We start from the raw sequence: 18,982 nt of genomic DNA, 5'->3' as shown, positions 1-18,982 counted from the left end.
GAACTCTGTAGACCCACTTGCCCTTAGGATGGATCATAAGAAAATTTCATAAGCACTTATAAGAAAGAGAGTCAGGAAATGGGGAATATGGAATGAATGGAAGGAAAGATTGAACTCTGAGGAGTGCTAAGCCTTGCCTGGACTCAAATCTTTAATTGGAGAGTAGACTCATCTGCCAGGAGGCGTGCTTTCAAGTCAAGGCTCTCTTGTGAGTATCTGAGACCAGTTGGAATATGAAAAGTGCTACATTGGGACAATAGAAAGAACAACCTGTAAGAAAGACCTCACTCATTGAAGGTACCATCTTGTGGGGATCCTAACTCATTCAAAGGAATGGGTTTCCTATCTTTGAAAGCAAATGTCCAGAAAAGTGTTTCCTTGGGGTTTACACACAGAGCCCAATACATGATACTGTGATCCAAGGGGACTGGGATGAATCTTAAGCTGTCTTAAATGTCATCCCTATGGTACTGGATTTGAAGACATTAAAGATGCAAGATTGGAGGGGGGTCATGCAAAGTTGATGAAGCCTAGTACAGTATGGCAGGATCAGAGTCCCTGAAGAAAGGCTCTGAGAGGCTACTGAATTAAGCTGCAAAGATGATGCCTCAATTACAATGGTGACCTCATGCTATTGGAAATGCCAGGACTATGAGATGTCTACCAAGGATAGCTTCAGTTGTGGAGTGGAAAGTCTAAGGGAGAAGCTGAATGTGGTATAGGTGGGAGAAATGGAGAAGTGGAGCTACTGAAGCTCTTTGTAATCACAATTACATTATGAGTCCCAAGTACTGGACATTGGAGTTGCAAAATTTCATATTATTTCAGCTGGATTTTGGTTTTGCTTTGGTATGATTACTTCATTGCTATAACCTGTTCTTTCATTTTGGAGTAAAAATATTGCATGCTATTGTATGATGTAAGAATATTTGATGTAAAAAATAAATGCTTTTATTTTATAGGAGCTCACAGTTAAGAGATTTTGGAATTTGAAAGATAATTTGGATCTTTAAACTTGGACCATATTTTCTATTGTGGTGGAAAACATTGAGAACAGTGAATAGAAGTTAGAGGTTAAACGTTAATTATTTGTGTGTCACTTTGTTAAGGGGTAAAGTATAATAGTTAGCTTTAGTTACCAACTTGACATATGAAGAAAGTCTCAGTGAGATATTGCCTACATTGGGTTGACCTGTGGGGATGTCTATGGGAGATTATTCTGAGTTAATTACTCTGGAAAGAGCAAGCCTACTGTGGGCAACATCATTAAATTAAATAAAGGGGGCATGAAGTTGAATGAGAGAAAGGAGGGGATATGTGGGGAGGAAAGGATGAAGGAAAAGGAAGGAGTAAATGATGTAATTATATTATAATCTCAGAAGAACATTTTTTAAACTTTGAAACTCAAAGGAAAAAGTAAATAGAAGCACATACAAAACTAAAGTATGGGGGATGGAGAGGTGGTTAAGTGGTTAAACTGCCTGTTCTATGGAGGACTGTGTTCAGTACCCAGCACTCACATGATAGGTCACAATCATCTGTAATTCTAGTTCCAGAGAATCTGACTCTCTGTCAAGGGGTTCTCTGCAGATGTCAGGTAGGGAAATGAACTCAAAAGAGGTGAGAATAAAAACTTGATTCAAATTGACTTTGTCCACCTAGATCAAAATTTCTAGAGATTCTGATGCTTGGTGGTTTATTGTAGGCATATTTAAAAACAACAAGATTTAGAAAAAGGGTTTCCGGGTAACAATCATTCCAATTTCAGGTGCAAATAAGGCTTAGAGTATGACTACTTAGAAATGCCTTTACAAATTATATGCAACCATAAGGGTGGGTTCAATAGCTGAAAGGTCTAGAATCTACTGTGGTGTCCAACTCAGGTAACACAGAAGTCAGAAGTACACGAGACATACCCTGTAAGGATGGATTCTATTAGCTTGGAACTAAAGATAATATCTAGGGAGAAAAGAGTGATGGATAAACATGGATGAGGCTTTCTTCAACAGATAACAAAAATGTCACCAGATCACTTAGTGACATCCACTCCCAGCCTTCTGGCTAAAAAACAGGTGTTCCCTTCTTTAAGGAAACATCCCTCCTGGTTTCCCTAGTTACCTGTGGGCAAAAAGGCTTTTGTACACCCAATAATCCTAAATTCCAGGCGCTCTCTCTCTCTCTCTCTCTCTCTCTCTCTCTCTCTCTCTCTCTCTCTCTCTCTCTCTCCCCTCTCTCCCTCTCCCTCTCTCTCTCTCTCTCTCTCTCTCTCTCTCTCTCTCTCTCTCTCTCTCTCTCTCTCTCACACACACACACACACACACACACACACACAAATAAATTAGGAAAAAACAATGACACAAACATAAGGGAAGCAGTTGTTAACATTCACTCCTTCAGGCTTGCAGGAATCTCATGGAACATAAGTACTGTGACTAATGAGCACAGAGTGTATATTATACTAAAAATTAAGAGGGACTAGTGAAATATCTCAGTTGGTAAAGATGCTGGCTGCCAAGACCAAGGAACTGAGATCAATCCCCTGAGCCCACATGGTGGAAGGAGAAAACCAAATTGCCACAAAGTTGTCACCTGACCTTCACACATATGCATTGGCATCAATACACCCTCCCTGAAATTATTAATTAGTAGAAAAATAAACAACATATAGGATTCTTATCAAATTCTGTGCACAGTGGGGTGAGGTCCAGCAAATTGTCTTTATCTGGGGCCAGTGGAGTGACTCGGAGGGTAAAGGCTCTTGCTGTCAAGATTGAGAATCTGAGTTCAATCCCCAAGATCCATATGCTGGAAGCAGAGAACCAACTATGTCCTTTGATCTCCACATACATGCCACAGCATATACATGTAATGCTCTGGTGACCACAGAAAGAAAATGGATGTTCTGTAGAGGCTATCTCCATTTTCCTAGTTTATATGTTTCTCTTGAGGCATACATGTTAGTTGCTCACATATAGACTCCTCTCAGTCATCATGTATATGGAAAGAGAATTAGGCCTTTAACTTCTCCATGGCAAAGTGTCATAGTACCCAGATTTGCCAGTAGAGGATGCCAGAGAGACTTTATAAGTTGGTTCCATTCTTCTCTAAGATAATAGTATCTGGTTCCAGTAACCCTTGGGTTTCCCTGAAGTTGTTCTCAACAATGCCTCTTTGAGCACTTCATCTACCTGGGGAGGACTTTTCTGGCACACCTTGTACAGCTGGTATAGCCTGGTGTCCTTGGCCATGACTGCCTCTGTTTCCAGAGAGCACAGGAGAGGTCCAAGGTAGATGGTCTCCCAAGGGTGTTCACCCCTCAGTTTCACAGTTTTGTTTCCAGGCAAACTTTCACTCTCATTGACCATGGCGATTAATCCATGCCACACTTTGGAGCAAAGCCTCAACTGATCATCTGGAACATTTGCTCATGGATTCTGTCTGCAAAACTGCAAGCAGCAAGTGACGAGGAATGGCTAATCTGACCAAGTATTGTAATCCATCATTAAAATGTTTTCATTATAATTATTAATGCATGTGTTTATTGTACAAATAAAAGAATTTTACTGTTGAAATAGCCATAGTCACATACACTATCCTTCAATTATCTTCATCTTCTCCATGGCCTTCCCCCATTCTGCTCCCTCCCCATCCCACAGTCCCTTCTTATTTCATGCCCCCTGCCATGGCAGAGGTGTCCTGACAGAGGCATATCAGCCTCCATCCTCTGGGGAGTCTCTTACCTTTAACTCTTGAGAATTATTTTAATGAAATGGGCTGTTGGTTAGTTTTCAGAGCCAGTGGATAGAGAAGAATTAAGTCCTGCAAAATACTAATTTCCTCAGTTCTTCATCTTTCTAAGCATGCAAAAGGCCTAGGGTAGATCTTTTGAGGGTTCTTCCCTTAGAAAATAAAAACAAAAATAAATAAATAAATAAATAAATAAATAAATAAATAAATAAATAAATAAAGTGATATCTTTGTGGAATATATGAGATCCCCAATACCTCTGGAGCCCCCCTAAAATTATGTAGCTTGAGATCTGAGCTTGGGGCAAAGCACCCTGGATGGATCAAATATGCAATCAATAACCACTAGAGTCTGGATTTTTGGTGTGTGTTATAAAGGATCAGGAATTATTTTAGAAAGTTTTTGAGATTCCTATTGAAGGAAGTATGAACTGTGCATCCCAGATATTGAGGTTTCCATAAGCCAAAGTCAAATGGAAATTGAAGTTATTCCCCTGACAAACTTGATCCATGTATTTCCAAGAGGCAGGAGTCTTGTAATGTTGCTCTTCCTCTATATAGAGCCCAGGGGAATTGATGCTTGTGGGAACTGGTGAGTCAGATAGTTTGTCGAGTCTAGTATCATCAAGAGGCTCTGGAAATACTCTGTAAAACATCAAAAATGTAGAAAACTAGAAGGACTTAGGATGTACAATATTAATCATGGGCACACAATCCCATGGAAAGTTAGCTAATCATATATGTGTGATATACATGCATATATATGTATATATTTAGACAAATGCACATGTAGGTGCAATATAGTATGTAGAAAAGAGAGCAAGAAAGGGTGAGTCTTAGGACATGAGGAAGAACTGAGTGCAGTTCTCAAGGACACGAGCTAAAACAGGATATAAAACTAACTTCTTTTCAAGTTCAACTCTGTTTCTGTTGTGGATTTTTTTCCTTGGGTAGTTTGTGTGTATATATATATATATTTGATAGTGAAAATGTAAAATCCAATGTGAAGCTCCACAGCTTCAGAATAGCTATTGCAGTTGTATTGAAGTTCATTGAAATGTATAGACTTTGGGTCTGACTAATTTTGATGTGTGTTTTTTTCAAGTTCTTTATAATTTTAACTAAAAATTAAAAAAAAAAAAACCGAGTCTCTGGATAGTTTGTAACCTTAGAAGACCTAGTAAACAATGCTCTTTCATAAAGGAACCAAGATAAAACAAGGGCAGAAAGCACAGGATCCCAGGTGATTGCTTGCTTATTTGACAAATTTCCACAGAGGTCAGATAAATTACCTCTTATCGTGTCAGATAATAAGATTATGCCAGGAAAAAGTTAATCAGTTGCAAAAACAAGGGGTCAGTGGGTCATGCATCAAAAAGGACTATGGTTCATATTCTATAATCTGTGATGCTGCCTGACTTAGGCAGGGTGTGGGAAATTCTGACTATGAGGTTCTCTTTCCATGCCAACCAGAGGGTGGATGTCTTGGTTAATTTTATATTGCTGAGATAAAACACCATGACCAAGTCAATTAGTAGAAGAAAGAGTTTACTAGGACTTAGTTTGAGAGGGTAAGTTTATGAGCATCATAGCAGCAGGCAGGCAGGCAGGCATGACACCAGGTAGTAACTGAGAGCTTCATACTGAGACATCATGTATTGTTACAAGAATTTCAGGGATTCCCTTTCTGGTCATGAGATGACACCAGAAAAGTTGAGTTCCCTCCTTGGGGTTCTTAGTCTCATTAATGAAATAATTAAAAGCTGGGTATGGTGATACACACCTGTAATTCCAATACTTGGGAGGCAGAGACATGTGAAATTTAATGAGTTTGAGGCCAGCCTAATCTACATAATGTGTTCCGGAACAGCCAGAGCTACAAAGGGAAACCCTGTCTCAAAACAAACAAACAAAACAAACAAACAAACAACAAAAACTACACAAAAACCTAAACAAAACTAAATAAATCAATTTAGTAATGGACTCATATGAAGGATCAAAGTCAATTTTATTAAAGTTTAAAAGAAAAAAAAAGAGCACGCATGCGTCGCCTGTGCTTCGCTGCTCCCGCCTCAGGCTCTGGGTAGGGCTCCCGGATGTCCGCGTTGTGCCACTCTCCCAGGGTCCCAGGGCCCCAGGGCCACCCGGACCTGCCCCTGCCACCCACGGTCCTGTGCCTCTCAGTGCTCAGGAGCTGTCCCAAGAAATCAAGGCTTTTCTGACTGGTGTAGACCCTATTCTGGGCCACCAGCTCTCAGCTCGTGAACATGCTCAATGTGGTCTTCTCCTGCTCCGTTCTTTGCCACCTGCTCAGGCTGCTGTGTTGGACCACTTGAGAGGTGTTTTTGATGAGAGTGTCCAGGCCCACCTAGCTGCCCTAGAAGAAAGTCCTGTGGCTGGTCCACCTCACCTCCGTCCACCTTCACCATCCCATGTCCCTACTGGTGGACCTGGCTTAGAGGATGTGGTGCATGAAGTGCAGCAGGTGCTGTGTGAGTTTATCCGGGCCAACCCAAAGGTCTGGGCACCTGTGATTAGTGCGTGGTCCATTGACCTCATGGGACAACTGAGCAGCACATATTCAGGTCAGCATCAGCGTGTTCCCCATGCCACTGGCTCTCGCAATGAACTGCTGCAGCTGTGGATGAGCTGCAGGGACACCCGTACATTAATGGACATCTATGTGCAGTGCCTCTCGGCCCTCATTGGTAGCTGCCCAGATGCATGTGTGGATTCCTTGCTAGACACTTCTGTCCAGCATTCCCCACACTTTGACTGGGTTGTGGCCCTTATTGGCTCTTCTTTTCCTGGCACCATCATTATCCCGAGTCCTCTCTTGTGGCCTTAAGGACTTCTGTGTCCATAGTGGGGCTGGAGGAGGAGCTAGTGCTTGTGAAAGTTCTTCTCAAACCCCCTCTACAGACTCCTTCCCTGGATTTCCTGCCATCCCTGGGGAAAAACGGGTACCCAAGATTGCCTCAGCTGTAGGCATCCAAGTCACCTGGCTTTCTGCCATGGAGACAGCATCTGACGGGAACTGTTGCGCATGTTTCATGATAGTTTGGCAGAGGGTTCTGGGGGCCGGAATGGAGATCCCTCTCTTCAGGCCACAGTTCCCTTCCTACTCCAGCTGGCAGTCATGTCACCAGTTTTGCTAGGCACAGTGTCTGGAGAACTTGTGGACTGCCTCAAGCCCCCAGCAGTGCTAAGCCAGCTGCAACAACACCCTGCAGGGGTTCCCCAGAGAAGAGCTAGACAACATGCTAAACCTGGCTGTGCATCTAGTGAGATAGGCCTCTGGGACTGGTGCCTACCGCCTGCTGCAGTTCTTAGTGGACACAGCAATGCCTGCTGCAGTTATTACTACCCAGGGCCTGGCTGTGCCAGACACCATGAGAGAGGCCTATGACCGGCTGATCCAGCTGCTATTGCTACATCTACAAAAACTGGTTCATCATCGGGGAGGGGCTCCTGGAGAAGGAGTGCTGGGCCCACCCTCACCTCCTCTTCCAGTGCCCTTTCTTGATGCATTACGAAACCATGTTGGAGAGCTGTGTGGAAAGACATTACGGCTAGAACGGAAGCGCTTCCTCTGGCAACACCAGCTCCTGGCCTACTGTCTGTCTATACACAACCTAGCTGTGGACCTGAGGCCTTGGACCATCTACTGAGCAGAGCCAGAAGCCCTGAAGAGTTGAGTTTGGCAACCCAGCTATATGCAGAGCTAGTGGTCAGTCTCTCTGGCCTTCTTCCCCTGGCCTTCTGAAGCTGCCTGGCTCAAGTGCATGCCTGGACTTTACAGCCTCCCTTCACAGCCTGGTTTCTTCGCAAGTTGGCCTTGTTGGTGGGATGGGAGCAGCAGGGTGATGAGGGCCCTTCAGCCTTAGGGGCCCGGTTTGGGGAGTCTGCCTCAGCTCACCTGTCTGATCTGGCTCCTCTCCTACTACACCCAGAGGAGGAAGTAGCTGAAGCTGCTGCCTCCCTCCTTGCAGTATGTCCCTTTCCTTCTGAAGCCCTGTCCCCTTCCCAACTATTGGGACTAGTGAGAGCTGGAGTACACCACTTCTTCAATTCTCTAAGGCTGCATGGCCCTCCTGGTGTGGCTTCAGCCTCTCAGCTTCTTACCCGCCTTTCTCAGACTTCCCCAGCTGGGCTCAAGGCTGTCCTACAGCTGCTTGTAGAGGTAGCCTTACATAGGGGCAACACAGAACTGTTTGGAGAGGAAATGGTTGGAGACAATGAGACTCTCTCAATTGTCTCAACCCCTTTGGCTTCTGCCTCATTGTTGGACATTAACCGGAGGCATACTGCAGCAGTGCCAGGTCCTGGGGGGATCTGGTCAGTTTTCCATGCTGGAGTCATCGGCCGTGGCTTAAAGTCACCTAAAATTGTTCAGTCTCGAAACCATCAAGAAGTGATCTATAACACCCAGAGTCTCATTAGCCTCCTAGTGCACTGCTGCAGCGCATCAGGGAGCAGTGAGCATAAGGGTTACTGGGGGGCTCCCACCTGAGCCCAGAGGCAGCCAAAGCAGTTGCGGTGACCTTAGTGGAGAGCGTGTGTCCTAATGCAGCTGGTGCTGAGCTGGCCTGGCCCCCAGAGGATCATGCCCGAGCCACCATGGAGCGGGATCTCCGAATTGGTAGGCGCTTCCAGGAACAACCTCTGCTGTTTGAACTTTTGAAGCTGGTAGCAGCTGCTCCCCCAGCCCTGTGTTACTGCTCCGTGCTGCTACAGGGGCTGATGGTTGCCCTCTTGAGCCGTTGGGAAACCTCTCAACACCCTGATACAACCCACTCCCCCTGGCATCTGGAGGCATCCTTATCCTGGTGGTTATCATGGCTGAGGGAAGCCTCTTGCCACCAGCCCTGGGTAATATGCACGAGATATTTAGCCAACTGGCACCTTTTGAAGTGCGTCTGTTGCTGCTTAGTGTCTGGGGTTTTCTTCGGGAGCATGTGACCTGGCCCCAGAAGTTCATCTTCCAGTCTGAGCGTGGCCGTTTCATCCGGGACTTTGCCAGGGAGGGTGGAGCTGAAGGAGGACCACATCTGTCTGTGCTGCATAGTGTCCTCCACCACAACATCGATCGCCTGAGGCTCTTCTCTGGCCGCTTTCAAGCACCTCCGCCATCCACTCTGCTTCGGCAGGGGACTTGACCTTTTCTCTACAAGTTGTGCGAGGTTAAACTGAGAGAAGAGACTAAGGTGCTACAGAAGGGTGGATGCTTCTAAGTCCGTACGTAATGACCGGTGTCACTTTTTTCAACCCCACCATTTTTTTCTAAATAAAATTTGATGAGTTGATACAAAAAAAAAGAAAGAAAAAAAAGAAAAGAAAAGAAAGAAAGAAAGAAAGGAAAGGGAAAGAAAAGAAGAGAAAAGAAAAGAAAAGAAAAGAAAAGAAAAGAAAAGAAAAGAAAAGAAAAGAAAAGAAAAGAAAAGAAAAGAAAGGAAGAAAGAAAGACAAGAAAAGAAAAGAGCCCAGTGCAGGCAAGCAATCAAACTCAGCAGCTGCCTGGAGGAAATTAATGGAGAAAAGAGAGAGAAAATGGCAGACAAACAGCTACATGGTGGTAGGAAAGAGGCATTAGAGAAAGAATAAGAAGCACCAAGTGTCAGAAAAGGCACACTTAGGTTCTGTCCAGCATCAGAAAGAGTCAGAAAAAGGAAAAATACCTTCCTGACTCAGGCTTCAGAAATGTGGGCAGACCCAGCTGAACCTCACTGTGGCTTGAGAGGATTACACAGAGAAGCAGGAATTCTGGGTAGGCCAAGTAGTGTCTCATTAAAGTACAATTGTTCCTCTTGTCTTTTTTTTTTTTTTTTTTTTTTTTTTAAGAGGTGGTCTTTTGGCCAGATGATTGACCTGCCCTTCTGGAAATGTTAGGACTCCACCCAGGTCAGAAATTCTATTGGCTTGACAAGGAGTGTTTGTTGATGGACCTTCATTTATCCTCTGTCCGAATTAGAAGTGGTTGTGAGACAAACAATAGAGCTGGTCCTTTCAGTCTCTGGTAAGGTTTTAAAATCAGATGGGGTTTCTAAAAATGTAGTCCAGAACTGTGTCTTTGAGTTGCTGATTGAAGAGGATGGCTTTTATTTCTAGAGCATAAGAAGCCTGACATGGAATACAAACTGTCAGTCAGTACTTGCCACTCAGAGTTTTGACCTGTTTCATTAACAGGCAAATGACAGTTTTGTCCTGGAGTTTAGTGTTCAGCCCTGAGTCATTGTATATAATTTAAAACAACAAGGCAGTTGTTCTTCCCTTTGAGGGTCTCAGCATCAAAATATGTGCTACAATCCCTGGCCTTTCATGTACAGAGAAATCATATGGCTTATTTATATTTGGCAGGCTTAACAGAAGGGCCATCATACCCTCTTGAGTTTCTTAAAGGTTTGATTCAGTTAAATCTGACTCCTGTCCTTGTAGCATCTTACAAAATGAATTTGCGATTAATTAAAATATTTGAATTCACATGTAACAGAAGCTTGCCATAACTAGAAATTTGTGCCGTTGGGATTTGTGGAGGGTTTAGCTTGTGAATGTTTGGGTTTCCTTCTATGAGAAGGCTATGATATCTTTTGCAGACTGTGAAACTCGAATTTGCTTTGTCCTTTTCCTCAAAATAGGAAAAACCTGTTCTATTTAAAAGTTCACCCAAGTGCATCCATGAATAAAAACATGTACAACCCATTATGTAACAGCATTATCTGTGGATAAAAGTCAATTCATGTACCCTGCCCCATTGCTAATCCAGGAGCTAGGAACAAGAGGTTATGGTGTCAAAGAGGACAGGCTAAATCTGTGAAAGATACTGGCCAATACTTCAACTGGAAATTTTTTTGATTGAATTAAGGATTTCTGAAGAAAATGTTTCATTTATTTTTAATTTATGGGTATTGTTGGGGGATATTCACCAGAAAAGACTGCTCAGACATGAGTTTAAGCCAATGGAAAGTCTTTATTAGTGAGCCAGCAACTACACTGCATGCGCAGGATCCCAGTATAGCATCGAGCCTTTCTCAGGATCAGGTTTTAAGCACAAAAACAATGTTATGGGTTGATATACTTCAATTAACAAGAACAGTTAGAAAGAAACAGACCTTCAGAATCTAAAAAGCAAGGCTAGTACATTTTGAGTTTTTTTTTTCCCGCAAAAGTGTTTGGATGTTGTTGGATTAGACCTTTGTTTTAGTTTTGGCAGGTGGTGCTGTCTAGATGCTGAGTTTTATAGCCTGAATGGTAGTCCCTGCATGGAGCTAGTTTTAAGGTCTTGGAGCCTACTAAGGTATAGATCCCTGTTATGGTATGAACTTTTGCATACATATATATAAGTATAACACATGTGTGTAGTGCCCAGAGAGAGCAGAAGGTTGTCAGATCCCCTCGAATTGGAGTTAGAGGTGGCTGTGAACTTTTGCATAGGTGCTGAGAACTGAATCCAGGTCCTCTACAAGAGCAGCAAATGCTCTTAACCATTGTAGTATTTCTCCTGACTGGGGTAAGGATCTTAAAACAGACAGACTCCATGTATTATGTGGGAGATCAGGAACGTCTTTACAGCAGATCAAGGTTCACAATCAGAATATGTAAGGGTGGATGACTTGAGAAAAATTAACAGGGTTCTTGGATTTTGAACAGATAGCATATCTGTGTCCTTTGAGGTTCAACTAGGAAAGAGTCACATCTAATCCTAGTCCAGAGTTAGGCAGAGTACAGTCTTTAACGAGTTTAGACCCCAGGCTTTTGCTTGCTGCTAGCCACTATCCTCAGCTTCTAGGAGATATTTAAGCCAATCACCCATGTGACTTTCTCCAAATGACTACTTGCTCCCTTAAACTGGCCATAGAGACAGATTGGAGTGAGACAGAGACAAGAGTCTATTCAGTCTGACCCATGGAGAGTTGTGTTGGGTTAACGGTAGCTTGGTGATTTCTAACAAGAGGAAGAACACATAAGCTCAGCATTTCAAACCTCAGGGAATACTTTTTCCATGTACCTGATGATCATCAGAGCACGTAACAGAGCCTTGGGTCTGATGACTTTCCTTTTGGTAGACAGCAATCTGCCTTAGGAATTCCAAGTTTTGAGATCAGAAAAGGTTCATGGCTCCACAGAACTACATGCCTACAAACTACTTCAACCAAAACTTTACTGTAGTAGAGACAGATGGACAGCATTTCTTTAAAAACACATTTCTTAGGCCAGCTGGAGCCTGTGGGATCTAGACTTAGACCAGTGACTGTGATGTCATGAACAATGAGGTCACCATTTTATCCAAAGGAACATGTTTCCACAAAGTTTCATCAATATAGGTATGGCTTTCTCACTGACAGTGTGACTGGGTGTTGGCATCTGTTCTTCACAGTTGAACTGCTCAAAAATTCAAGATAAGAGAGGAAGAACATTGGAGAGCATGAAAATGCTGACAGAACAGATGAAAAGCAGGTGGTAACTGAAGGCCATGCAGCACAAAGGAAAGCAGACCAAGACATCTATTCCCCTCTCCAACAGGATTTGGGAAGCTAAAAACTCATACTTAATGTGAGCCAAGAGTATTAGTTAGGGTTATTTTCACTGTGATGAAACACCATGACCAAAAGCAACTTGGGGAAGATTTATTTTACTCACAGTTCCATACTTTGAAAACAGTGAGGGCATGAACTCAAGCAGGACAGAAATCTGGAAGCAGGTGCTGAGACAGAGACCACGAAGAGGTGGTCCTTGATGACTCCATGGCTCGCTCAGCCTGCTTTCTTACAGAACCCAGGACCTTCCAGGCCAAGGATGGCACCACTTACAATGAGCTGAGTCCTCTCCCATCTATCATTAATTTAGAAAATGTTCTAAAGCTGGGTCTTATGGAGACATTTTCTCAATTGATGTTCCCTCCTTTCAGATGACTCTAGCTGTGTCAAGTTGACATAAAACTACCCAGGACACTAGAATATTGGAATAATAAGAGGCTGTCAGTCTCAGTTGCAGGGCAAATTTAAGGTTCTCACATGCCTTAAAATCTCTTAAATCAGCTGGAGAACTTGGTTTGACTGTGACTTCCAATGAGTAATAATTTCCTTTGAAAAGCTAGTTAAGACTCAGGAAGTTCTAAAGGAAATTTCCTTTAGGCTTTGGAAATAAACAACTCAAAAGCTTCAGGAAATCCCTGAAACTCAGCAGAAGTATGATGCACTTCCCTTCTCAGGTTTCATAAATAATAAGGATTGCTTAGAGACAGGCTCAGACCAGCTGAACTTCCTGAACGAGATGATATATACCCTGCTAATCTACCTTCAGGTTATACAGTGTACTCCAAAGTTACAGTTTTTTGTGAGTTATCTCCCATGCCAGGGTGTGATCTCTGTGATGCAACTGTCCTTGAGGCATTTCTATCCCTAAAAATGACTCTTTATCCATATTCCTGTAGTAAATAAATGTATTGAATCACTAAGTTGGACTTTGGTGATATTCTTACTTTGATGTTTGCTCTTTATCTGGTATGAGTAGTCTTTTCAGAAATAGTGCCATATGACACCTCCTCCCACGTGACATTGGAAAAGTCCATTTTGGCATTCCATATATCTCTAAGGGATACAACCATACACCATCTTGAAATGGGACCTATTTGAGACTTACATACTTTGGTGGCTTAAAAACAAGGTAATTACAAATGAATAAGGCTGTGCTCTCTGAGGGTGAGATCATCATAAGATATAGTTTTGAAGAAAAAGAAGGCTGGGGATGCTGAGAAAATTCAGCAGACAGAGGCCCAGACTATGGTATTATAGTGGGTGACCCTACCCTCTATAATGAAGCACAAATTTTATCATTTAGAATAACTTTAGGGAAAGATATACAAGTATGTGATCAATAAGATGCTTGTTCAGTCTATCAATACCTCTCTGACAAAGGGTTTGTAGCCAGCAAAAATAAGAACGCTGAAGTTCAGGTTCTTCTGGGCAGTGTCAGCCATCTTCTTCCTGTAGGATTCACTTCTGGGCAGGATCTAAAAGGACTGAGACATTGAAGTTCATTGTAATAAGGCCGTACTTTAATGTCCTTCATATCACCAAAGGATTTTACCTCCATAGTAGCTAAGGTAAGAGTTGATAGTTCTGATGCATCAAGGAATGAACTGCAGGCAAATTTTTTGGATACAGATTTTCTGCTATAATCAAAGTTATTGGACTTGAGTGGTTATCATCATTCTCAGCCCACAGGGAACAGATTACATTCATTTAAGAAATGGTGTGTGTATTAAAAAGGTCTATCCATGAAGTCATTCATCAACTGTTTCAATGAACAATGGTTCTGCTTAGAGGGTGGCACAGACATTAGGTAAGGGCAAGATTCTGGTTCATTGGCTGTGATGATTCTGAAAAGCATACATCTCAGAAAAAGAGTAACTTATAAGGCCATTGTACTGGCTGGTTTTGTGTGTCAACTTGACACACAATGGAGTTATCACAGAGAAAGGAACTTCAGGTGAGGAAATGCCTCTGTGAGATCCAGCTGTAAGGCATTTTCTCAATTAGTGATCAACAGGGAAGGGCCCATTGGGGTGGTGCCATCCCTGGGTTGGTAGTCTTGGGTTCTATAAGAAAACAAGCTGAGCAAGCCAATAAGTAACATCCCTCCATGGCCTCTGCATCAGCTCCTGCTTCCTGACCTGCTTGAGTTCCAGTCCTGACTTCCTTTGGTAACAAACAGCAACATGGAAGTGTAAGCTGAATAAACCCTTTCCTCCCCAACTTGCTACTTGGTTATGATGTTTGCGCAGGAACAGAAACCCTGACTAAGATAGACATCCTCTTCAAAGATGATACATAATAATAACTATCAAGCAAAGCATTTTGTCTCACTCTTTGTTGTTCTTTTACAAACCACCTCCCAAATTAATTGTTTACATTACTTTTGACTGTATAAATAATTATGAAATATGTAAGCTATTCTGAAAACCATAGCATAGTGTAAAAACATCAAATAAACAATCCAACTAATAGATGGGCTGAGATAGGAGAAGCATGATTTCAAGACCATTATGTGGTACAGAGAAAGATAATGGCACGTACAAACAAGCAGAAAGTGTATATGGATTGTACAATATTGGACCTATTTCTCCAACTACCAAATTAGAGAGACCACTGGGTGACAGCCAACAAATTTCTAATTCCTCATATTTTTGAATTTCAATCGATTAGGATATGCTGGTAATATTAATTTTCTTATTGGGATTAAAGAAAAGTGATTGTTACTTCCTGTTATTTTTGTTGTTTGAGGTGGAATTATGTTTGTGTGGCTATTGTTGAAAGATTACTTTCTTGCTTTTTCTAGGGTGTAGTTTCCCTCCTTGTGTTGGTGTTTTCTATCTATTATCCTTTGTAGGGCTGGATTTGTGGAAAGATATTGTGTAAATTTGACTTTGTCATGGAATATTTTCTTTTCTCCATCTATGGTATTTAAGAGTTTTTCTGGGTATAACAGCCTGGGCATTTATGTCCTCTTAGAGTCTATATGACATCTGCCTGTGGGACCATGAAAGGTAGCCTGTTTTCTAGTCAAGCTAGATTTAAACCCTGGAGACCCAGCAGATTAATCTGCAAAGGACAGAAGGCCTGTTGGCCATGCTCCCAGACCTAGGCTCCTATTACAAGGCCCCAGCTCCATAATTCTGTGGGCATCAGTCATGCAGGCTGTCCAGACTCCACCCCCATGTTACCTGGTAACAGCCAGACATGCTCCTCCCCACAGTTACCTGGCTACAGCAAGGTAGCCCAGCCCACTATAAAAGGAGCTGCTTGACCCCTCCTCTCTCTCTTGTCTGTCTCAAGCTCTTGTTCTCTCTCTTTTTTTTTTATTTCTTTTTTTTTTCCTTTTTTTTATTAGGTATTTAGCTCATTTACATTTCCAATGCTATACCAAAAGTCCCCCATACCCACCCACCCCCACTCCCCTACCCACCCACTCCCCCTTTTTGGCCCTGGAGTTCCCCTGTACTGGGGCATATAAAGTTTGCCTAGCTGCATATGTATCAAAAGATGGCCTAGTCGGCCATCACTGGAAAGAGAGGCCCATTGGACACGATCTTGTTCTCTTATTCTCACTGCTTGCTCTCCTTCTCCCCTCCCTTCTCCTCTCTCTCCACGTGGCCATGGCTGGCCTTTACTTCTCTACCTTCTCTCTCTCTCTCTCTCTCTCTCTCTCTCTCTCTCTCTCTCTCTCTCTCTCTCTCTCTCTCTCTCTCTCTCTCTTATAATAAAGCTCAAAAAACATGGACTGCTTCCTTTAATCTACACTTGCCATGCTGGAGTGATGGGATAGACGTTTCCCTTAAAGAGCCGCATCTAGTCTCCTGCAGGAGAGCCTCCTAGCATTTCCAGCTGCCAGACCAGACCAAGGATTCTTGCCTGCCTGGGAGCCACCCCAGCGCCTTCTCCCCCTGCCCCTTCTCCCTTCAGCTCTGAGGCTGACCAAGTTGCGCCCCCCCAGGCCCCCACTTTATTTTCAGCTCTTCTGTTACATCCAGTGGTGTCTGTGATGTCTAAGAATGAGAACATGTCGTTTCTGTCCTTCATGAGTCTCAGAGACCCCAGAGTAGGCTTTTCTGTGGTACCGGAGAGTCAGAGTCAAAACTATGCCTTCCCCAACCCCAGGAGGTCCAGCGGCCCAAGGTCCAGCGGCCCAAGGTCCATCCCGTGGTGGTTCTTTGGGGTCGTGCAGCAGTATCCCGCCTCCGCCCATCCAGTCTCCCCAAACTCTGGTAGGACTCAAGTCTCTCCCAGCTCTTTATTTCCCCATGCCCGGTGCCCGATATCTGCCCAGGATCTTCTAACTTTTATAGTCTCTGGTGAGAAGTCTGGTGTAATTCTGATAGATCTGCATTTATATGTTACTTGACTTTTTTCCCTTACTGCTTTTAATATTCTTTCTTTGTTTGGTGCATTTGGTGTTTTGACTTGTATGTGACAGGAGGAATTTCTTTTCTTATCCAGTCTATTTGGAGTTTTGTAGGCTTCTTGTAAGTATATGGGCATTTCTTTCTTTCTGTTAGGGACTGGCCCTTTAAGTTGGGAATCTTCACTCTCTTCTATACCTATTATCCTTAGGTTTGGTCTTCTCATTGTGTCCAGGAATTCCTGGATATTTTGAGTTAGGAGCTTTTTGCTTCTTGCATTTACTTTGACTGTTGTGTCAATGTTTTCTAAGTTATCTTCTGCACCTGAGATTCTCTCTTCTATCTCTTGTACTCTGTTGGTGATGCTTGCTTCTATGACTCCTGATCTCTTTCCTAGGTTTTCTAACTCCAGGGTTGTCTCCCTTTGTAATTTCTTTATTTTTTTCTATTTACATTTTTAGATCTTAGATGGTTTTGTTCATTTCCTTCTCCTGTTTGATTGTGTTTTCTTGTAATTATTTAAGGGATTTTTGTTTCCTCTCTAAGGGCTTCTGTTTACCTGTGTTCTCCTGTATTTCTTTAAAGGAGTTATTTACGATCTTCTTAAGATCCTCTATCATCATGAGAAGTGATTTTAGATTTGAATCTTGCTTTTCCAGTGTGATGGTGTATCCAGGACTTGCTATGGTGGGAGAACTGCATTTTAATGATGCCAAGTAACCTTGGTTTCTGTTGCTTATATTCTTATGTTTTCCTCCTACCATCTGATTATCTTTAGTGCTACCTTCCCTTGCTGTATCTGATTGGAGCCTAGCCTTCATGTGATCCTGGTTGTGTCAGAACTCCTCAGAGTCAAGATATCTCTGTGATCCTGTGATTCTGTGATCTTATGATCCTGAGATCCTGGGTGTGTGAGCTCCTGGGAGTCAAGTTGCCCCTGGGACCCTCACATCCCAGTGTGATCAAGCTCCTAGGATCCTGTGTTCCTCTGATCCTGGGCATGTTAAAGCACCTGGGAGTGGGGCTTCCTCTGTGTGATGTGGGACTGGCTGCCTAGTTTGTGCCCGTGGTCTGCTCAGGGCACTGGCCCAGACCAGAAGGAACCCATGCCACTGATCAAGCAGAGTTCCTTCATGCCTGGGTCCTACTAGACCCAGGTATTCCCAGTGTTGGGACAGATGTTGTATCCTCCTCACCTCTGATACTATGATCCTGGGTATGTTAGAGTGCCTAGGAGTGGAGCTTCCTCTGAGTGTTGTAGGACTGGCTGAGGAGTTTGTGCCTGAGGTCTGCTCAGGGAACTGGCCCAGACGGGAAGGAACCTGTGCCATTGGTTAGGTGAAATTCCTGGGTCTTTTCTTTTTTCTATGAGATAGGGTTTCTCTGTGTAATAGAGAAGTCCTGAAACTATCCCTATAGACCAGGCTGGCCTTGAACTCACAGAGATCCACTTGCCTCTGGTTCCCAAGCACTGAGGCCAAAGGCATGTACCACCATGTCCAGCTGCATTCTTCTTTATTGTGCAATCAGCTATATAATCTCTTGATTTTTTTCTCTCCTTATTCCTACCATTCTTATTCTTTCTTCTATTTCTTTGTATTTTAAAATTTTTGTTTCTTTTTTTTTCCTTTTTTTTCTTTTTTATAATTAGGTATTTAGCTCATTTACATTTCCAATGCTATACCAAAAGTCCCCCATACCCACCCACCCCCACTCCCCTACCCACCCACTCCCCCTTTTTGGCCCTGGCATTCCCCTGTACTGGGGCATATAAAGTTTGCATGTCCAATGGGCCTCTCTTTCCAGTGATGGCCGACTAGGCCATCTTTTGATACATATGCAGCTAGAGTCAAGAGCTCCGGGGTACTGGTTAGTTCATAATGTTGTTCCACCTATAGGGTTGCAGATCCCTTTAGCTCCTTGGGTATTTTCTCTAGCTCCTCCATTGGTAGCCCAGTGATCCATCCATTAGCTGACTGTGAGCATCCACTTCTGTGTTTGCTAGGCCCCAGCATAGTCTCACATGAGACAGCTATATCTGGGTCCTTTCAGCAAAATCTTGCTAGTGTATGCAATGGTGTCAGCGTTTGGAAGCTGATTATGGGGTGGATCCCTGGATATGTCAGTCTCTACATGGTCCATCCTTTCATCTCAGCTCCAAACTTTGTCTCTGTAACTCCTTCCAAGGATGTTTTGTTCCCACTTCTAAGGAGGGGCATAGTGTCCACACTTCAGTCTTAAAATTTTTGTTTCTTTATACTTTTTCTCTACCGTCTTTCTGCTCCCCCTGTCCCTTCCCCTTGGCTTTCATTTATTTATTACTTTTTATACAATTAAT

The 18,982-nt window shown here is 43.1% G+C and overlaps 1 pseudogene; it reads left to right on the top strand.

Moving 5' to 3' along the window:
* Positions 5,782-9,058, top strand: Gm13126 (predicted gene 13126; annotated as a pseudogene).

The sequence above is a fragment of the Mus musculus genome, chromosome 4 (genome assembly GCF_000001635.26).
Source record: "Mus musculus strain C57BL/6J chromosome 4, GRCm38.p6 C57BL/6J".
NCBI classification, from domain to species: Eukaryota; Metazoa; Chordata; class Mammalia; order Rodentia; family Muridae; genus Mus; species Mus musculus.
Note: the sequence above shows the minus strand (reverse complement) of the source record. Positions and strands in the feature narration are given on the sequence as shown.